The sequence below is a fragment of the Dermacentor andersoni genome, chromosome 5 (genome assembly GCF_023375885.2).
Source record: "Dermacentor andersoni chromosome 5, qqDerAnde1_hic_scaffold, whole genome shotgun sequence".
NCBI classification, from domain to species: Eukaryota; Metazoa; Arthropoda; class Arachnida; order Ixodida; family Ixodidae; genus Dermacentor; species Dermacentor andersoni.
The window spans coordinates 128,256,462-128,274,391 of NC_092818.1; the positions used below are offsets into that span (position 1 = coordinate 128,256,462).

The window sequence follows — 17,930 nt, forward strand, 5'->3', positions numbered from 1 at the left end:
AAAGAACAAGAGCACGGACGGCCTCTTTAAAGCATCACAACACGACTAAATTACCCACGTGTTCCTTTATTATTTATGGCTCACTGTTACACACACACGCGTATGTATGCACATGTTGCGCCCCCGTCAGCCTCCCCCTTTTACCGGCCACCAGCGAGAGTCCACGTAAGAGGAAGGGATTCAAGAGCGCAAAAGGCGTTCTGCACAGTAAAATAATTTACACCCTTGATGGTGATAATTGCGAGTCATAACACCCTTGAAGGGTGTTTTCATTCAAGAAAAATCCCATCATCATGACTTCTTGCGAAGCATAGGGCAGTTCTAGATGCCATAACACCCTTTTACCCACCGAAAGGGTGCACTGACTAAGAATATTGGGGGTGGGTGCAAGGGTGTTTTTGTTTATTTTTATTACATTCACAAACATACAGTTGTACGAAGAGACAGCGTGTCCCACGGCACTACAAACCAGTGGCGGATCCAGAAGTGGGCCCTTCCCTACCCTATTCCCTTCCCAGCGAAACATGTCGGGCTTTCAATGCCGACAAAACTCCTGAAGAGAGTCCCCCTCCGTTTCACTGTCTGTTTTGATGAACTATTTTAAATATGTCCTGCGAAAAACCTGTTGCTGTTGGTACTTTTTCTAGTATTGAATATTTAACCAAAAGAAAAATGTTCAAAATGTTTTCAGCAAGGCAGAACTAGTGCAGCTCTTGCTTTTGGGACGCCAGGAATCCAGCAAAATGAATAGGCCACGTGACAGCATGCAGCTGGACGCGCCACAATTGCTCCAATGCAGTGCGGTCGTCTAGGTTTCTTTCAAGCACGACAAAACAGGCAGAAAAGGGCGCGACGAACCATACGCGGAAAAAAGATACGCCAATTCGGGAAGCTTTGACCCCACCTGACCTTTTTTCGCCGAATCAATAACCCCAATTCGTTCTGCTTCTCTCACGTTTATAAACAAGGTAGGTTCGTTGGCAAACTTGAGCCTTCTCACCCACCACAATGCTTTGCTCAAGCAGCATCTGCAGAACGAGCCGTGCGAAACGCTCATGGCTTCGCGTCTGCGTCAATTTACGAAGCTGGCTGTACAAAAAGAAACTATTAAGTTTGTAGTTGTATAGCAAAGGAAATTTCTACTGGCTTACAAACAGCTGCCAGAACGGAGTGCTCAAAAAGAAAGGGAGAATAATATGAGAAAGTATAGAGAACCAACGTACAACTTGCGATGCATACAGTATTTACAACACCGACTAACAGCGCTATTTACTCAAATATTTCCCCTCCCAAATTGGAGACAGTATTATTGCATGCATGAATAGGACATTAAGCCAACCATTGTAGATATAACGAGATTCCAGAAATTGGCGGGGCATTTGCAGACCCATCTGTGTTCACGGAACAGTGGCGAGGCACTTTTCAAGTGCGCGCGCAATTGCCCACCTGCCAATTACGTTCGCGATGTCTTGACATATCCAGACCTGCGCGAGACTCGCCCGTCTCCCATCGCGAGATGGGTGAGACAGGTGCACATGCTGAATACGGGAAAGAAATACCTTGTAGAATAAAATTGAATTTTGCCCAAACACCAGAGCTCTGGATTGCAGGTTACAGTGTGCACAGGGGCGTTCTGCCAAATTTTAAAGCGAAGCTTTCTATGCCTCCTCCCTCACCCTTTCCAATTATGCTGCTGCTGCTGCTGTCACTGTCTTGCCAGCCGCGTCGGTGGGTGGTTTGGGAGCGTGCATATAGAACATGAGAGGGACGCGGGGAAGGCGTGTGCGAGTCCTTTTAGTGAGAACTTCGTGGGCATCGCTACAATACTCTTTGGACCTCTTTGGCCGTCACAATGCCCACTGAAACACCCTGGCCATCGACACAATGCCCTCTGGAAGACTAACTACGCGTTAGCCACCTCCTCCCCCCCCCCCCCCCTCCGCAAAAGTAGTGCAAAAGGTGCAGCGCTTACTTTTGTACTCACATGCAACAGCGCAGAGGAGAGATAGTATGGTACTAAGGGGAGACAAGAGAGTGCTTAAAGCCAACACCCAGACGAAATGTCATCACAGTTCCCACACTTTGCCAAGAAATTGCTGTTGTCATTCAATAGCCTTTACCACAGCTGCACCCTCGCCGAGCAAAGGTGTTCGGCGATTGTATAGGCGCAGCTATTGAATGGGAACAATACTAAATTGCTCTGCTAGCGGTAGTTTGAGGGCGAGAGTAGTTGGGTTGAAAATGACTTCCTCATTACCCGTCAAACTGCTATTCTAAGCAACTGCAATAAGACAAAGACCGACATCAGATTATAACAACGACAACTCACGGTGCTGTCCACCAAAGGGGAGTCGTTATATTTGTTCTTTCGTTTGAGCGGTCATCGGCCCCACTCGCTCACCCGCTCTCTAAACAAAAAAATAAAAAAAAACGAGAACTGGATTCGCTTCGGTTGCATATTCACGACACCACGCAAAGAAAGACTTTTCGTACTTGGAAACTTCAGGTTTTCGTGTAATTCTGCACATGTGAAATTTCGTGGTATCGCCTATACGTTTATAAAGCTATTAAGCAAGTACTTCTACATCTGTCGTTCGCCCAAGCTATTTAAAATTTGCGTGAGCACACCAGTTAAGAAATATGAGCATTGTGAACTTCTTAAAAATGCCAATTAAAGCTTTTTTTTGTCTCTCTCTCTCTTTCTTTGTGCATAAAAGAAAAGACAGACTTTCAAATACCTCTGCATATTATACAATCAGGAAGGACCACGTCTCTTTACAAATGAACGTCCAAGCAATATATATATATATATATATATATATATATATATATATATATATATATATATATATAGAAAATGAATTCACTTACACGCAGTTACCAGCCCACCTTTGCCATTCCATTTGACTTAATAATATCAGGCAATGTTTCTGCGAAGAAATTTCCACTGAAGCTACCCGTAAACACAGAAAATGGCTTAGAGGTAGCGTAAAATAAATAGCTTGGAAAGTAACATACACATGTAGTTTAAAAAAATATTTGTATTTATGCCTTGAAAACGAAACCGAAATTGAAATAACTTCCCCCGACGGGTGTCGCCGCTATCGCCGCTACGTCATTTCCTGCGTCTCGCGGCGGGCCGCCGGGTGCATGTGTGTTATGGTGTGTTCTCCGTGACATTCTTGAAGTTGTGAGTAATTAGATTGTCTTTTGCTGCGTTTAGGTTGTACCACCTCGTTTTTTTCGTGTACTTTTGCGCTCATCGACGCGAAGTGAGCGTCCGGAGTGATGGCGACGCGATTATGCGTGAGAAAGAAAGGCAGCAGCGGCCTACGACATCGGTGTTTCTTTGTGACAGTGTGTTTACTATGCCTACGACGGCCGTCATTCGTGGCGAAGGAGAAAACATCTTCCATTCGGCCTGAACAGTGATGAAGTGGACGTTTTGTTTTTCGGCGGAATGCACCGTCAACATGGTCCATCCACAACGTAAACGAAACGGCGTGCCCAGAGTACACATCGTGACAGCGCTCCGCCTTCAAACCGAGGGCCTTTTGCAAGGCGCATGGACTGCTCATATAAAAGGTACGTACGTAGTCACGTTCAGCATCGCGTTGTTATGGTGCGTCATTGTGGTAGTAATTTTCGCGTAATTTCTTTAAAGGACAGCGCAGGGTGTGTTGGATGCGAGTGTAGTATCTGTACTCTAGGCGCAGCCTACGGGCACCGAATGTGAAAAAGAAAAAAAAAATCCAATGTTTCATTGTTCACGTGTCCTCAACTGGAGTTGTAGAGAATTAAGTACTGCTACGCGTCAGTATTCGGCGCAGGCAGGTAAATAATACTATGGTTTGACTAATTCGTTCATTCGGTTACCAAAGATGGGCGCAGACTTATACCGGTGTCACAGGGCCACTTTCGATTACGATCGAGCCCGTTCTGGATGGAACTTTTCGACCGCGATTGGCTCCCGTCCGCAGATTGTGCAACGAAGCCAAACGCGCCCAGAAATTCGATTCCGGTCAGGATCGATCGCGGCCAAAAGTGTGCAGTGTGACAACCGTATTAAATGTCGCTTATGTACTGGCACTCAATTGTATTTTCTTGCATTTTTTGTCGGAGGTCACGTGATAGGTAATGGCGCAGGTAGCTTGCAATGCTTGTGCTTTCATGACTAGAACTAATGCAAAACAAAAGAATCACGACCATCCTGGCTATGCACTTATCCTTCGTTTTAAGTTGTGCTCGTTTGTTCTAGAAGCTCTCGTGCTGTTGCAGATGAACGCGGGGTTGCGCTGTTTGTTTATAAATTTATCTTTTTGTATATATAAGTACACTGATCCTAATCTATTTTTTTTCTCGTTCTTGAACTCGTGTCTTGGTTTCACGCAGGCATGCTTATTACTACTACTATTCATATTTTCTTGTTGTTTGACTGAACCTTGCCTAAGGCGTCCTCTCAGTGGTCAACAGTATTTCTGAAATGAATTGCACTGAACGTCCTACGGTTATTGTACGTTTCACTACCTTATTTTATTGTCTAGTTATAAAGCGTATGGTTATTGTAACTATTCTTGGCCGTTATGTATGTATGTATTAGGCTGGTAAATGCTTAATTGTATTTGCAGTTTTTGAGAGGTTCTTTTATTGAGTCGTCAATCTCGGGTGGCATTAATGGTGGGTTGTTTTCTTGTGCCCATGCAGTTACAGTCAGCATGAAGCAATTGCATGGGAACCGACTGGCTGTCTTGGGCCTACACATTGCTGAAAAGACAGTGAAGATGTCTGAGCCGACAGGTATACTTTTTTCATCACAATTGGCCTACATATTTTTTCCACCAGAGGATGAAGACCTCTTCCAGTGAGCTCCAATTACCTCTGTCTTGCGCTAGCTGAATCGAAGTGAAGCCTGCAAATTTCCTGACTTCATCATACAGTCTATTTCTCTACCTTCCTTGACTACCCTTTTCTTCCCTTGGCATCCGTTCTGTAACTCGAATGTGCCACCGGTTATCTGCCCTATGCATTACATGGTTGAAGAAGGCACTTGGGCTAGTTGGTGCTCATTGCAGACTTGAGACATCAATAACTAGCATGACAAAGACAACATCAAGAAGCACATAAGACATAACTCTAGACTTCAACTGAAATTTTTGCTACACAGAAACATGGAATACACAGAATGTCGACAGACAGAAACAACAAAGGAGCTATCGGAACAAATTGATGAACAGGTTAATTTCACTTACGAACTTTCTTGGTAAGAGCCAGAGACGGGTGCTTACACACCTATTCCCCGCTTTTTTGATGCAAAGTGGTTCGTACATTACCCTGTGTACCTGATTCTGGAGCTGCCTGAGCACACAATTGCTTTGAAACTGCTCGGTGCATGAGCACGTATGGGGATGATTGGCCATGTGGCCACCAGCCACAAAGGTACTGAAAGCTGCCCTATGTTTCCTCAAGCCAAACAGGTCGGTGTTTAAACGACCACTTGGGGTAACAAAGATAGGGCAGTTGTCAGTGGCTGGTGGCCATCCGGCCAATCATTGCTGTAGGTGCTCATGCACTGAGCAGTTTCAAAGCACTCATCTGCCCAGCCGGCTCTAGAGGCAGGTCAACATGAAAATAGTAGAAGCACTTTGCATCAAAATGCGGGTAATAGGTGTGTAAGCACCCCTTCCCTGACTCTCGCCAAAAAAGAGTTTTCGTATCTCGAAATGAACCTGTCCATCGATTTGCTCCGATACCTCCTGTGTCAGGCAGGGAAAAGGAAGGATGAATGTTGCTTCCATGCGTCGTAGTCGCATCCCCTGAATCCTATGTTTCTGTGTAGCCAAAATTTCAGTTGAAGCCTAGAGTTCTGTCCTGTGTGCTTCTAGCTGTCGTCCGTTGTCCTTTTCGCGCTAGTTAATGATTTATCCAGTCTGCACTACATGGCCTGACCAGCTCCCTTTTTTACTCTTTATGTCAGCTAGGATATCAGATCCTTCGTCTACTTTCTCATCAGGATAGGAGTGGACATGACAAATGAAACTGAATGTCATTTAGACAGAGGAGCAGTGAGACTTCCTGTGCTTTACCTTTTGTTGCTGTACATAATAGCTGAAATTGCATCAACATATCTTTTTCCATCTTGTGATTTTCCCATAGCTATGGCAAATAAATATATAGGCTTTAAGAAACTAGAAATGCAGTTTGCCTAAGAAAAAGAACACTCTTGCACTTAAAGGTAATGTGTATGATGCTCTGACTCCTTTGATGCATGTGCCTTGAGAGGTGTTGATGTTGTTCATTTCTTTCTCAGTAAGCTTTACTTGATGGGTCTGACTTTGTATAAAGAAATAAGTTCTAAAGAAACCATAATACCTAACAGGCAGAAGTGTCGAGGTTGAAAGCCAAGTTTTCTTTCATGGCATTTTTTTCAGGCTGTACTAGTTGATCCATGATGTTCGACAGTGCAGACTTGTACAAAGGACGTCAAAAGTGGCGAGAAATGGAACAAATGCTATCGCCTCTTTCTCCATCCTTTGTCGAGTTCACGTTGTCTAACGTCATTGGCCAATACCAACTAGCCCGTTTGCGTACCTGTACCAGTTGAGCCATTTATACTATGGTACTCTAAACCAAATGTGATAAATTCAAAATTGGTGCCTTTTCTATCTTTGTACAAATAACTGTTTCATAAAATAGTTCAAAGTCTTATGGTTGATATCATGTTTCGACACCCCCCCACCATAACCATATAAAATATCTTCATGGATGCAAAAGGTGCCTCTTGTGCAAGTTCCGTACTAGCCTGACATGGAGAACAAGCCTGGCAGAAGGTAGAGCACATGCTCTTTTGTAAACAATATGCATGATTGCATTTTCTTGGCAGTTATTGCAATGTATTCTGATGTTTATCTGCATGAACATTAATTATCTCAGCTGCTAAAGACACATCACTAGACACTGTGAGCAGAAAAAAGTCTGATTGTGCAGTACTGTTGAAGTCATGCAACATTATGTTTAAGCAAACTGGCAGGGATGCTAGCTGTTAAAAAGAAAAAGCTGACTTCAAGGAAAATTTGCACTCCTAAATGTGGAATTGAAATGCACTATGCTTATAAGCTACAAAAGATTTCCAGGATGATCAGACTAGTTACACTGGCCATTTGCTTATTCAATAAGGTTCACTGAAGCTTGTTTTTAAATGCACACTGTTCTTATACAGGGTGAGGATTTTCAGTTTTGTGGAATTTTTAAATATAGCCCTGTTGCATATAGCATAATTCTAGTCCTTGAGCAGGAATATTCAAACAGGCAGATATATCTTGCACGAGAAATCGAAACATATTAAACTAATTAGAAAATTTTATTATATTTCGAATGAATTATATCCTAAGAAGCCAGCAAACATTGACACCAAGGACAAGTTAGGGTAAATTACTTGTGATTAACAAATGAAATAAAGAAATGATAAATTAATGGAAATGAAAGTGGATAAAAAAACAACTTGCCGCAGGTGGGGAACGAACCCATGTCTTCGCATTACGCGTTAGATACTTTACCAATTGAGCTACTGCGGGCGCCGTTTCCCCATCACTTTCTTGGGTATTTATGTTTCCTACTAGAACCCTGGGAGTGTTTGCCAGCGCCACCACATATCTGGGGCACATATTGTAATTTACGAATCATAGCCAGTGAGATTATCAGGTGTATCTACTTGGAATGTATTTCCAGAATGGCGTCAGTTTGGAGATATGCACCATCAAACTTGCTGTAAAAATGCACTGTTGTTCCACTTACCTTTTTTAACAAAATGTGCTTTTATGCACTGATGCACAAAAGTAACGGGAACACCCTTGTGTATTGGTCTTTATCTGGGAAATATTCCTAAACTGGTGTCATGCTGGAAGCTCAAATGCATACGTCTTCCAAGCTCACTGGCTACAATTCATAAATTGCAATATGTGCAGTAATATAATTAGTTATGAAGTTAATTAGTGATTTTTTTTATTTAGTTGAGCATGTGTTTCGATTTCTCATGCTAGTAATGTCCACCTCTTCAAATAATCTAGCTCAAGGACAGGAATTATGCCATCTGCCGCTGGACATTTTTTAAAATTCCATAAAACTTAAAAATGATCATGCTGTACAATGCTACTACAGTGCTAAACAGCCAGCAGCCTAATCATCACATATAAGAATGCCGTAACACATATAAGAATGCCGTAACAACACTGACAAGTGCACTAAAGTTTTCTGCGCTTCACAGATGAAAGATGTTGGCCATTAGAATGTTTGATCTCAGTGTAACTCACAATCATATAACCAGCAAGATCAAGTGAAAGCAGATCACCAACTTCATACATGAAAGGCTTTAACTGTGCTTTGATTAAAAGAGCTAAACTTCTGTTAAGCATGATGGATTCACTGTGTTGTTTCAGTTAAAAGCATCTAAATGATCAAATGCTAAAGTGTTCTTGCTTGGAAGATCTTTAGTGAAAACCCCTGTAATAAAAATACCAGCAGGATTATGTGCTTGCTTAGCGAAGATGGCTAAGATGATGTCAGAAGGTGTAGGTAGGGCTTCTTTGTAGTAGAGATGCCAAATAGTTCTGACAGAGGGGTTGTTACCAGCACTTTGTAAGTCAGAGATTAAGAAAAAAAAATAAAGGTCAGCTTAGTGATGCTTAGTATAAAATGAACAACAGGAAAACGAAACAAGTAATGCTCTCAACTAACATTTTAAAATTTTCGTTGAATATGTTACAAATAATTGTGTCAAATATTTTAGAGGAACCATGCTTGATAAACATTTGCAGAGCAACCACCATGACAATTAAGTGATCAAGAGCACACCAGTGAGGCGAATTTAGAAGCCTAAGATCACTTTCAGATCAGATGTCACACACAAAAACAAACTGCCCAGCGTTATTGCTGTAATATGAGGACGGTTAAGAAAGTAATGCCTCCAAACCCACTACTTTACCAGTAGTACTGCAAACATTTTGGCTCTTTATCATTAATGTACTGATGTTTAAGCTATAGAATGTCACTTGCCCCATCTTCCTATCTCTTCGCGTTCCAAAGTAATCGAGCAATGCATGGCATCCAGTGGTGATGTCCGGCTGAAACAGTGGGCTGTAATTGAATTTCTCACTGCGGAAGGTTCTGCGCCCTTCAACATTCATTGCCATCTGAAAGCAGTTTACGGGGATGCCTGTGTTGAAGTCAGCATTGTGCGTAGGTGGGCAAGTACTGAGAAACATCAAAATCCAGCCGCATCAAATGTCCAGGATCAGCACCGAACTGAACGGCTCACAACGGCTTCTTATGAGGATCATCAACATCAGGCAGACGAGTTGAATCGGGTCAATCGCAGGATCAAGCAACACCAGATTGCTACAACACTCGCTATTTCCATTGGTTCAGTGAACCACATAATTAAAAACCTCCTGGGTTACAAGAAGAATTGAACTTGTTGGCTATGCTTCGACTTTTTCATGTCAGTCGTCAGTTACCGTGACATTCAACAAGCGCAAGTCTTCTTGTAACGCAGGTCTTTAATGATGTGGTTCACTGAGCCAATGGAAATAGCGAGTGTTGTTGCAATCTGGTGTTGCTTGATCCTGCGATTGCCCCGCCCAGTCAACTCGTCTGCCTGATGTTCATGACCCTCATCAGAAGCCATTGTGGGCCGTCCATTTCGGTGCTGATCCGGGAGATTTGATGAGGCAGGATTTTGGTCTTTCACAGTCCTTGCCCACCTCCGCACAGTGCTGACGTCAACATAGGCATTTCTGTAAACTGCAGTCAGATGGCCATGAATGTTGATATGCACACAACCTTCCACAGTCAGAAATTTAATTACAGCCTGTTGTTTCAACTGGACGTCACCACTGGACGCCATGAATTGCTCGATTACTCTGGAACGAGAAGAAATAGGAAGGCGAGGCAAGTGACATTCGATAGCTTAAACATAAGTGCATCAATGATAAAGAGTTCAAAATGTTTGCTGTAATATTGGCAAAGTAGTGGGCTTGGAGGCAATAATTTCTGAATTGCCCTCATATAATTGTGTAGCCTGTCTCTCCTACATTCATGATGTGGCAGAATAAATGCCTTATTCTTTCGAAATAACGATTTCTTGGAAGTAAGCACTATCTGGGCTTGTTTTCTTTAACCTGCTCTTCATGTGATCTTGAAATAATAAAGTGAATGATGCAGGGAAGCGCAGCTTGTCATGTTTCGTGTACGTTTCCCGACATTAAATTGCAACAAATCATTTTGCAGGTAGAAAACAAGCAGATGGCTACAGCGATCAAGGAAGAAATGGTTTCATCTATGATGGCTCGCCTTAGGACATTGGAATGGAGCTACACAAAGACATCACCAGCCTCGCCTGTGCCCTGGAACTTTGGTTTGAATGAGACTGTTCTTCAACGTAGAACGACCACAAGACTTGTCACCACATACAAGGCGTAGTGCAAGCTCTAAATATTGTACAGGAGGCTAGAATAAATGACCCTCCATGCAGTCACTCTGTGTCTGTGGTAAATAGGACCATTTCATGCAGAACACTCACACATGATTATGTGTTTTCTCTCAAAGTTGCTATGCCGTGTGTTTGGAGACACATTACCTATTGTATGCACACCATACATAACATTTCTGTGTGCTAGCCTGACTGTAGACTTACGAAACAAACAATGAAGTGCATATGTACATGTTTCCACATGCCATACTTTAAGGGTTATTATATTGCTCATTACACCCGATAGGTGAAGGGGTAATATATTCCTGATCACACCCTTACACCCCGTGGGTCGAAGGGTAATATGTTGTTCAAAACACCCTCAAGGGATAGGGTGTTATTGGAATATAGAATAACCATCATAAGGGTGTAATTCCCTATAAAACCCAGCTTTTTCAAGGGTGCTAGGGGGTTAGTTATAGACACCAAAAAAAACCCTTAGGGGTGTAAATTATTTTACAGTGTGCGCAAAGAAGGGACGCCGTTTACGAAAACAGGACCGACTCCTAACGCACAAGGAAGCAAGGGATCGGAGACAAGCGTCTACAAGAGCGGACGCAGACAAAAGAGCGCGCCACCCGGCGCATGCCAATGACGTTGCAGCCATCTATCTCGGGCTACTGCGCACTCCACGGACTTGCACGCCAGTCCAGCGGTACACATATCAGCGGCGGAAGTAACCCTCGGGGGACAGCGCCGGCCTAGAGACAGAAAGAAAAGCGAGAGCGACTTCGCCGGTGTGGTAATTAGTAAGAACGCGTCGTAGGGGCCTTTCGGTACCTGTCGGAGAGGAGGCCTTGCGCGTCGACGGCGCAAAGGGCGCTCGCCACTGATCGCATCGAGCGCCCTCGACTGAAGCGAGCCTTGTCCCGGAAGTTGGCGCTCCGCGCCTCAATTTGCAACAGCACTTCACGTGCGCGGGAGTTCGGAATTGCTTCGTTTCTTCCTCTGAAATACCTGCCTGTTGCGCCGTATAGGCTACTGAAGAAGGCAGGTGAAGTCTTTCAACGCGACAGCGTTAAGGAGCCCATGTCGCAGAAAATCCGGCGTCTGCGTTGGACGTCGTATCGGCAATAATAATTTCGGACAAAATTCTGAAACACGCATACACAACCACTCCTCTACCACCAAAGTTGCTCACACCTTGTCCTTCATTCTTTACAAAACGATGAGCAAAACGTGAACAAGGTGAATGCAGGAGCCAACGTTCCGACACAAAGTTACGACACAAAGTTTTCTTTACAAAGTTATTCCTCGGAATTTTGAGAACGGCAGCCCACAAGGAAATGCAATGAAAAGAAAAAGAAAAAAAAACACTCACAGCGCATGTCCTTTTTGTTAGCTCTTCTCAGAGTGATACATTAGGAGTGCGAAACAATAACAGGAGATCGACCCACGCAAGAGGCCGCGTTTCTATATATACCACAAAGCTTGCCTTCATGCATATATAGCCTTCGCAGCCAGCGCTACCCGGTAGTTACGGTTACAAAAGCCGCAGCTGCCGGGAAGCATGAAAAACAGTAAGGGGTCTTTGACCGCTATCACGTTATACTCTTAAAGGCGAAGCTTAAGCGTCCTCCAAATTTTTTGGAAGACGTCCAGAATTTTCCATCACAGCGCGCCGACAGCGTCGCTAAGATGGGTGGCGCGCGCTGGAAACGCCGGTGACTGAGAAAAAAACGCTTTAAGAAAAAATAACTATCGCATACGTGTTCGCATTATTGTATACGTTCTTACCGGACATGAACAGAGACAGCAACCCCTAAAACGCGGTAAGCCCCAAAGAAAAAGATGTTACGGCAGCAATATTATCTGACCGCACGCAATACAGCTAAGTGCGGGATACGCCCTGCTTCCGGGACAAGACGCCGCACTTCCGCTGGCTTCACCTGCGCCAGATCAGCGTCACTCGCCGAACACGCGCACGCGCGCGCGCACGCACGCAAACAAGCATGACGCTGGTGATTAAAGCCTCACCCCCAATTTAAACCGTATGACATCGTTACCAGTATTTCGCGAAGTGTATTTCTTACAGTCCGATTATATTAAGAAAGATGCTTCGGCGAGCGGTACCTTTCATACGTCGGGGGGATGTTTTTAAAAATAACGTACTCAGTATATATACTGTGAAGATTCTTGCATGGCTACTGGAGTTTCACTTTATTGCACTTGACGGCAATTACCGAAACAATAATATTTACATTTCTTGACCGCACCCACAGTTTCAACACTCAAATTTATAGACCTAACCTTGAGACGTTTTCGACTGCGCGTCACAAATCAGAATCCCTTAGTCAGGTGTTGTCTAAGCCAAGATCTAATCTCTGCGAGCGATTTATATACACAGACAGGCACAGCAGACGGAAAAGATTAAAGATGAGGCCACGAATGCAGTCCAGAAATATACGGTACCATGTACACGTACATATATATCACCGCCGAGACCTCGCAGAAAGCCAACGGGTTATAGAGGAGAAACACGTCGTTCTCGTGGTTAGGCCTAATCAGGTTCCAACGGGTATGACGTCAAACGCGGCTCGCCGCATGAGGCCGCCTGCTTTGGTAAAGCATAGTCCGGCGCCGAGCGAGATACAGCGACGCACGCCGCATTGCAAGTGGACGATGAAAAAGGCATGGCGCACGCAAAGCACGCAAGTGGACAAACATGCGCATCGAAGCACGGACTCGTTCTAGAAAGAAGCTATTCTGCCACAGACCGTGTCGCATTTTCACGCGACGCGTGCTTGCCGATTGATTACACACCTGCCTCTTCGGTGCCGAGCAAACGCGCTCTAAATTTTGTGTGCGCTTCACACGCTGCCAACTGCTGTACAGCCGTGGCTCTCGTGGGTGCCTTCACAGTTTCGGCACGAATGCGTACACAGTGAACTACGCTGCATATTTACACGATACAAGTTGCCCTTGCATGTAGCTGCGTAGTGCCGAGATTTAATTAGGAGGCTGTGAACATTGATACAGTGCGTAGGTGAACTGCTTCTGTTTGCGGAACTATACTCTGTATCGTAAAAGAAAAAAAAAAGAAGAAGGAAGGACTCGCGAACCGGTTATAAACAACAGACAGTGCGCGAACGGCGGACCGAAAACGGTGGTACTGCTAAAACCAAGGAGCGCACGGCATTACCCTTCGTCAGGTAAATCTACTTCATACAACAAGAGGGAGAAGGGAAGAGAAAGAAAATTGCGACATTAGCCATCGAAGATGACCGTAAATGTCAGCAACAGCTTTCTCACGTAACCTACCGCATATCACCATGCCATCCCTGAATCACGCCGCCTTATGGGCGCATCAGCATACACACTAAGTGGCAATTTCACTGGCAGCCACAATGCCAAATGATAGCGAGAGAGCACATCTTGCTGTGATCACAGCATTCCAGTTGAAACTCCGTGGCAACCTCCGCTATCCCCGTATGTATAGTACCCCGGCTGCAGCTTCGCTGCAATGGCTACGTATCAAGCAGCCTCGCTCGACGCGTAGATGTCTACTGCGGATGGGGCGCCACTCCGATTTAATATACTTAAGGCGACATATACCCATTGTATAAGGCCAGGAATGGGCGCATACCGATATCACATGCGCAGTGCCGAAGCTGTCTGTGCGGGCACATTCCCAGTGACACATGTGTGCTCGTCAAGACAGCAGCCAGCAAATACGTGGTGCCCCCCCCCCCCCCCCCCCAAGTTGACTCTTCTCCCATAAACTGCCAGAGACATACAAACTGCGAAACCGGAGGAAGAACTGAAGAAATATGTCGCTTCAAAACAAACAAACAAATAAATAAATAAATAAATAAATAAATAAATAAATAAATAAGCGTTCTTTAATACGAAAGTACAGGAACTCTATTTCCTTGGAGCACGGGCGACCTTCACTACACAGTAAGAGGCATTGCGGAAAGCAACCCTCATAAATTTGGCTAGTTGGTAACGATTCATTTCGAACAGCACCGCACAATGAAAACAAGGACACGAAAGGGGAGAACCACAGGACACGTGCTGACTCAGCATGTGTCTCACGTATAGAGTTTAAGATGGCACTGACCGCAATAAACCCGTCATATAGCCTCTCTCCTCATTGCCCAGCCAGAGCGTAAACTCCGCCAAGGATGGCCCGCGTTGCCTTGACGAACGAGTGCGCGTTTGTGGAGACGCATTCCTACCGCGGGGCTTCCCCGCCTCGCGACCTCCGCCTGAGCGAAATGAGAAGGGAGGTACAGAAAAAAAAAAAGCGTGCCCGAAGTCGCGCCCACGCGGTGCTGGGCTTTCGCGTGCGCCCGGTCGGCATAGTGTCACGCAAGCAGCTGCTCTTTGCCCAAATAGCGAGCCGCCCACGACAGCCGCGGCGCGACGGACCCAGCTCCCTCTATATACTGCGCGGCGCCGCACAATCTGATGCTGGTAACATCTACGGCCATATAGATACGGTAGTCGAGAGTTCAAAGAAATATCGTCTGGGTCAGGTCCAGTTATTGTTAGGGAGAGAAAAGAACAGGTCAAATTACTCAAGTCAAAACAAAATGACGATTGAAGACTCGCACGGCTTACTTGTTCACATGGGAAACCGGCTACTCAGAAAGTTCCTATAAGTAGTCTTGAACGCACGAGGCCAACTTCGGCAGCATACTCCCGAAATTTGCGTCACGTGAGCTAATTTCATCCGCGCTCCAGTTTATTCCATTCTGTCTTTCTCTCTCTCTCTTTTTTTCCCCCCCAATAAAGCCGCCACTATAGTTGGCGCCACGAAGTTGCCAAACGTAGAGTTACTTCATGCTCCCCAAGGGGAGCGTGACTCTAGCTAAACATATTTGCGCGTATAGAGCGCGCGCGGGAATTACGTCAATATGTGGACCGCGCCGCCATCTTCGCCGCACGATCTGTTCGACCGCACGAAACTACAGGTATAATTTCTGCCAACGTAATCAGTTGCGCAGCTGCGTGCGGGAATCATCATGTTGGCATACACAGGGCGCGGAAATATAGCCAGTGTGTGCCACCATTCGGAAGGGAGCCTATAATTCCATGCCGGGAAGCGAAATCGGCACAATTACACTTACTGTTTTATTGCAGCGCCCGTGTAACAGCGGCGAGAGAGAATATCTGCCTCAGAATAGTGCGTCGTCGTTTCAAAGTAGCTGAACAGCGGCTGTGTTCGTATGCCAGATACGAAGAATGTATAGTGAAAGAAGATATAAAACAAGAGGCCCACGGATCGCATTCATTATTTAGAGGCTGGTCGTATACGTGCATAGTTGGATCACGCATGGATTTGCACCGAAACGACTTTTCGATTAAACCTTTCACTGCTGAGCCTGAGCTGCACTCGTTCCGCGCAGGGTGTATCAGCAGCGCATCAGAGTCGAGTGTGGCTCGTCCTGGCTATACGGCACATTTTACGTTGACTGAAGGAAACGAACAGAGTCTGCCGTCTCGTGTCGAGTATAGCAGTTCTGTTTTGACATTCACAATGGATATAGTTAAGTTTTTGTTGTGTTCTTTTCTCCTTGAAATCGACCAAAGTCTCTTCAAGGTGATTATCGGCGTTGATGAAGCAGGAGGCAGGTTGGAGGTAACAAAACTTGAAGATATATTGCAACGGAAATATTTACACAGTCAAATAGAGAGTTAGCAAAAGAACAGTGATACAAAACACACAAGTAAACAGCGCCTTACTCTTCTACTTTTTCTTAAGTTAGAGCCTAGGACAACTGTCACTACATACGACCAACCGAGTCTCACTGTTCTACCACTAAGTGGTTACGGCCCAGACTAGCGTTGCATCGTACGGAGTCTTACTGTTCTATCAGGTTTAGTGATTACAGCCTAGACTGAGGAACAAGCACCTCGTCTCGACTGTTATAGTCAGAAGAGACAAAGAAAAAGGGCGGTAGGGTCGTGAGCCCATCCCACGGAAGCAGTTACCAATGAGAGTTGACAGTTTCTTAAGCCACTACCCAAAGGGATGGGCTTACTCTCAAAAGTAAATGTATTGGAAAACCACCCTGTTTTCCCTCTTCCCACAACTTCGTTTCCCTCTCCACGTGGTCAGTGACGGCCTCGGCAAACACGCCAGGCACGCACGATTTATTGCGGCCATCTCGCACCTCAGCGGCGTTTCTAGCCAGCAGGGGGCTCGGGCGCTGGTGTCCCAACACCGCGTACCGCAGTCCCCCCTCAAGGTCTTTCCTTGTAGAAAAATAATGACCGCTGGCGGCATCCGGACTCGGGTGTTCTTAAACGAATTTCTCCGAACGCGGCCTCCGCATGCGCACCGCGCCCCTCTCTACGGCGCGCACTGCAAGTTGTAACACGACACCAAGCGGGCTCTCCTCAGCGCTCAAAACAAGATGCACGTGGCTGCCGCCCGAATGCGTAGGGGCGTGAACCCCCCCGCTCCGTACGCGCAGCGCGTGGTCAACATTGCTAGCAGCTGCGTCTCTAACCAGCAGGGCACTCAGGAGCCGGCGCCACAATGTCGCGTATACCACGTCCCACTCGAGGTTTGTCCGCGTGGCCCTATTATGACCATCGGCGGCATGTCAACAAAGCGCGCGTAAGAGCATGTTCTCCGAATCCGTTTTCCGCCTTCGCACTGCGCCCCCCCTGGCGCGCGCCTCGGCTCGTCACCCGACACCACGCGGGCCGTCCGACCCCTCACGAACAGAAACGGTTGCTGCCCGACGCGCTGGGGGGTGGACGCCTCCCCATTCACAAGACACAGGGGCAACTCGCGGCACTGCAAAAGTATATACAAAACAATCATGCAGCCCTGCACCCTCCATTCTGCATGCTCGAGAGATGAGCGGCCTAACACGTTCCCCCTAAAGAGTATACTGGGCTGATTTTCGCTCAGTGATACGATAAATCACTGCCGCGATTACGTAATGAACTTTCTAACCACACGCTGGCCTAATTACATCACAACAACAAACACTTTCAAATAACAAAGCAAGAAGAGAGTAAAAAGAAATACACAATACATGTCACCAAACAATTAAGCGCACGATTGCAGTTCCAAGCTATAAGAGCACTCTAGTGTCTTTGTGTCTTGAATCGGCACTCACAAAGTCCGCAATATACAGCGCCAAGTGAGCAGGAACATTCACGCCCATCCGGTTGGCATGGCACTATAGTATTACGCTGGCTTCCATGAGCTGTTGTGAAGCCTGGACAAAGCATCCGCGTTACCATTGCTGACACCCTTCCGATGTCGTACTGATACGTGATATCGCTGTAAAGCCAGCGCCCATCTTGTCAATTTTGCCCCATGTGGAGTCGAAGTTGTAAGGTACGACAATGGATTGTGGTCGGAAACAACGTTTATCATGGCACCAAAAAGCCAGTAGTCAAACTTCTTTAAGGCCCATATAATAGCAAACGCTTCCCTCAC

At 45.6% G+C, this 17,930-nt stretch overlaps 1 protein-coding gene and 1 long non-coding RNA gene across 2 annotated transcripts in view; one reads left to right on the forward strand and one right to left on the reverse strand.

The window, feature by feature from the left end:
* The window catches only part of LOC126531127 (ubiquitin carboxyl-terminal hydrolase 2-like), a 275,489-nt gene that overhangs the window by 190,458 nt on the left and 67,101 nt on the right, over positions 1-17,930 (reverse strand). The window lies entirely within an intron of this gene.
* Positions 3,010-10,524, forward strand: LOC126531133 (uncharacterized). The gene is made up of 3 exons (XR_007599583.2): positions 3,010-3,585; positions 4,705-4,797; positions 10,282-10,524. It is a non-coding gene; the product is annotated as an uncharacterized lncRNA (long non-coding RNA).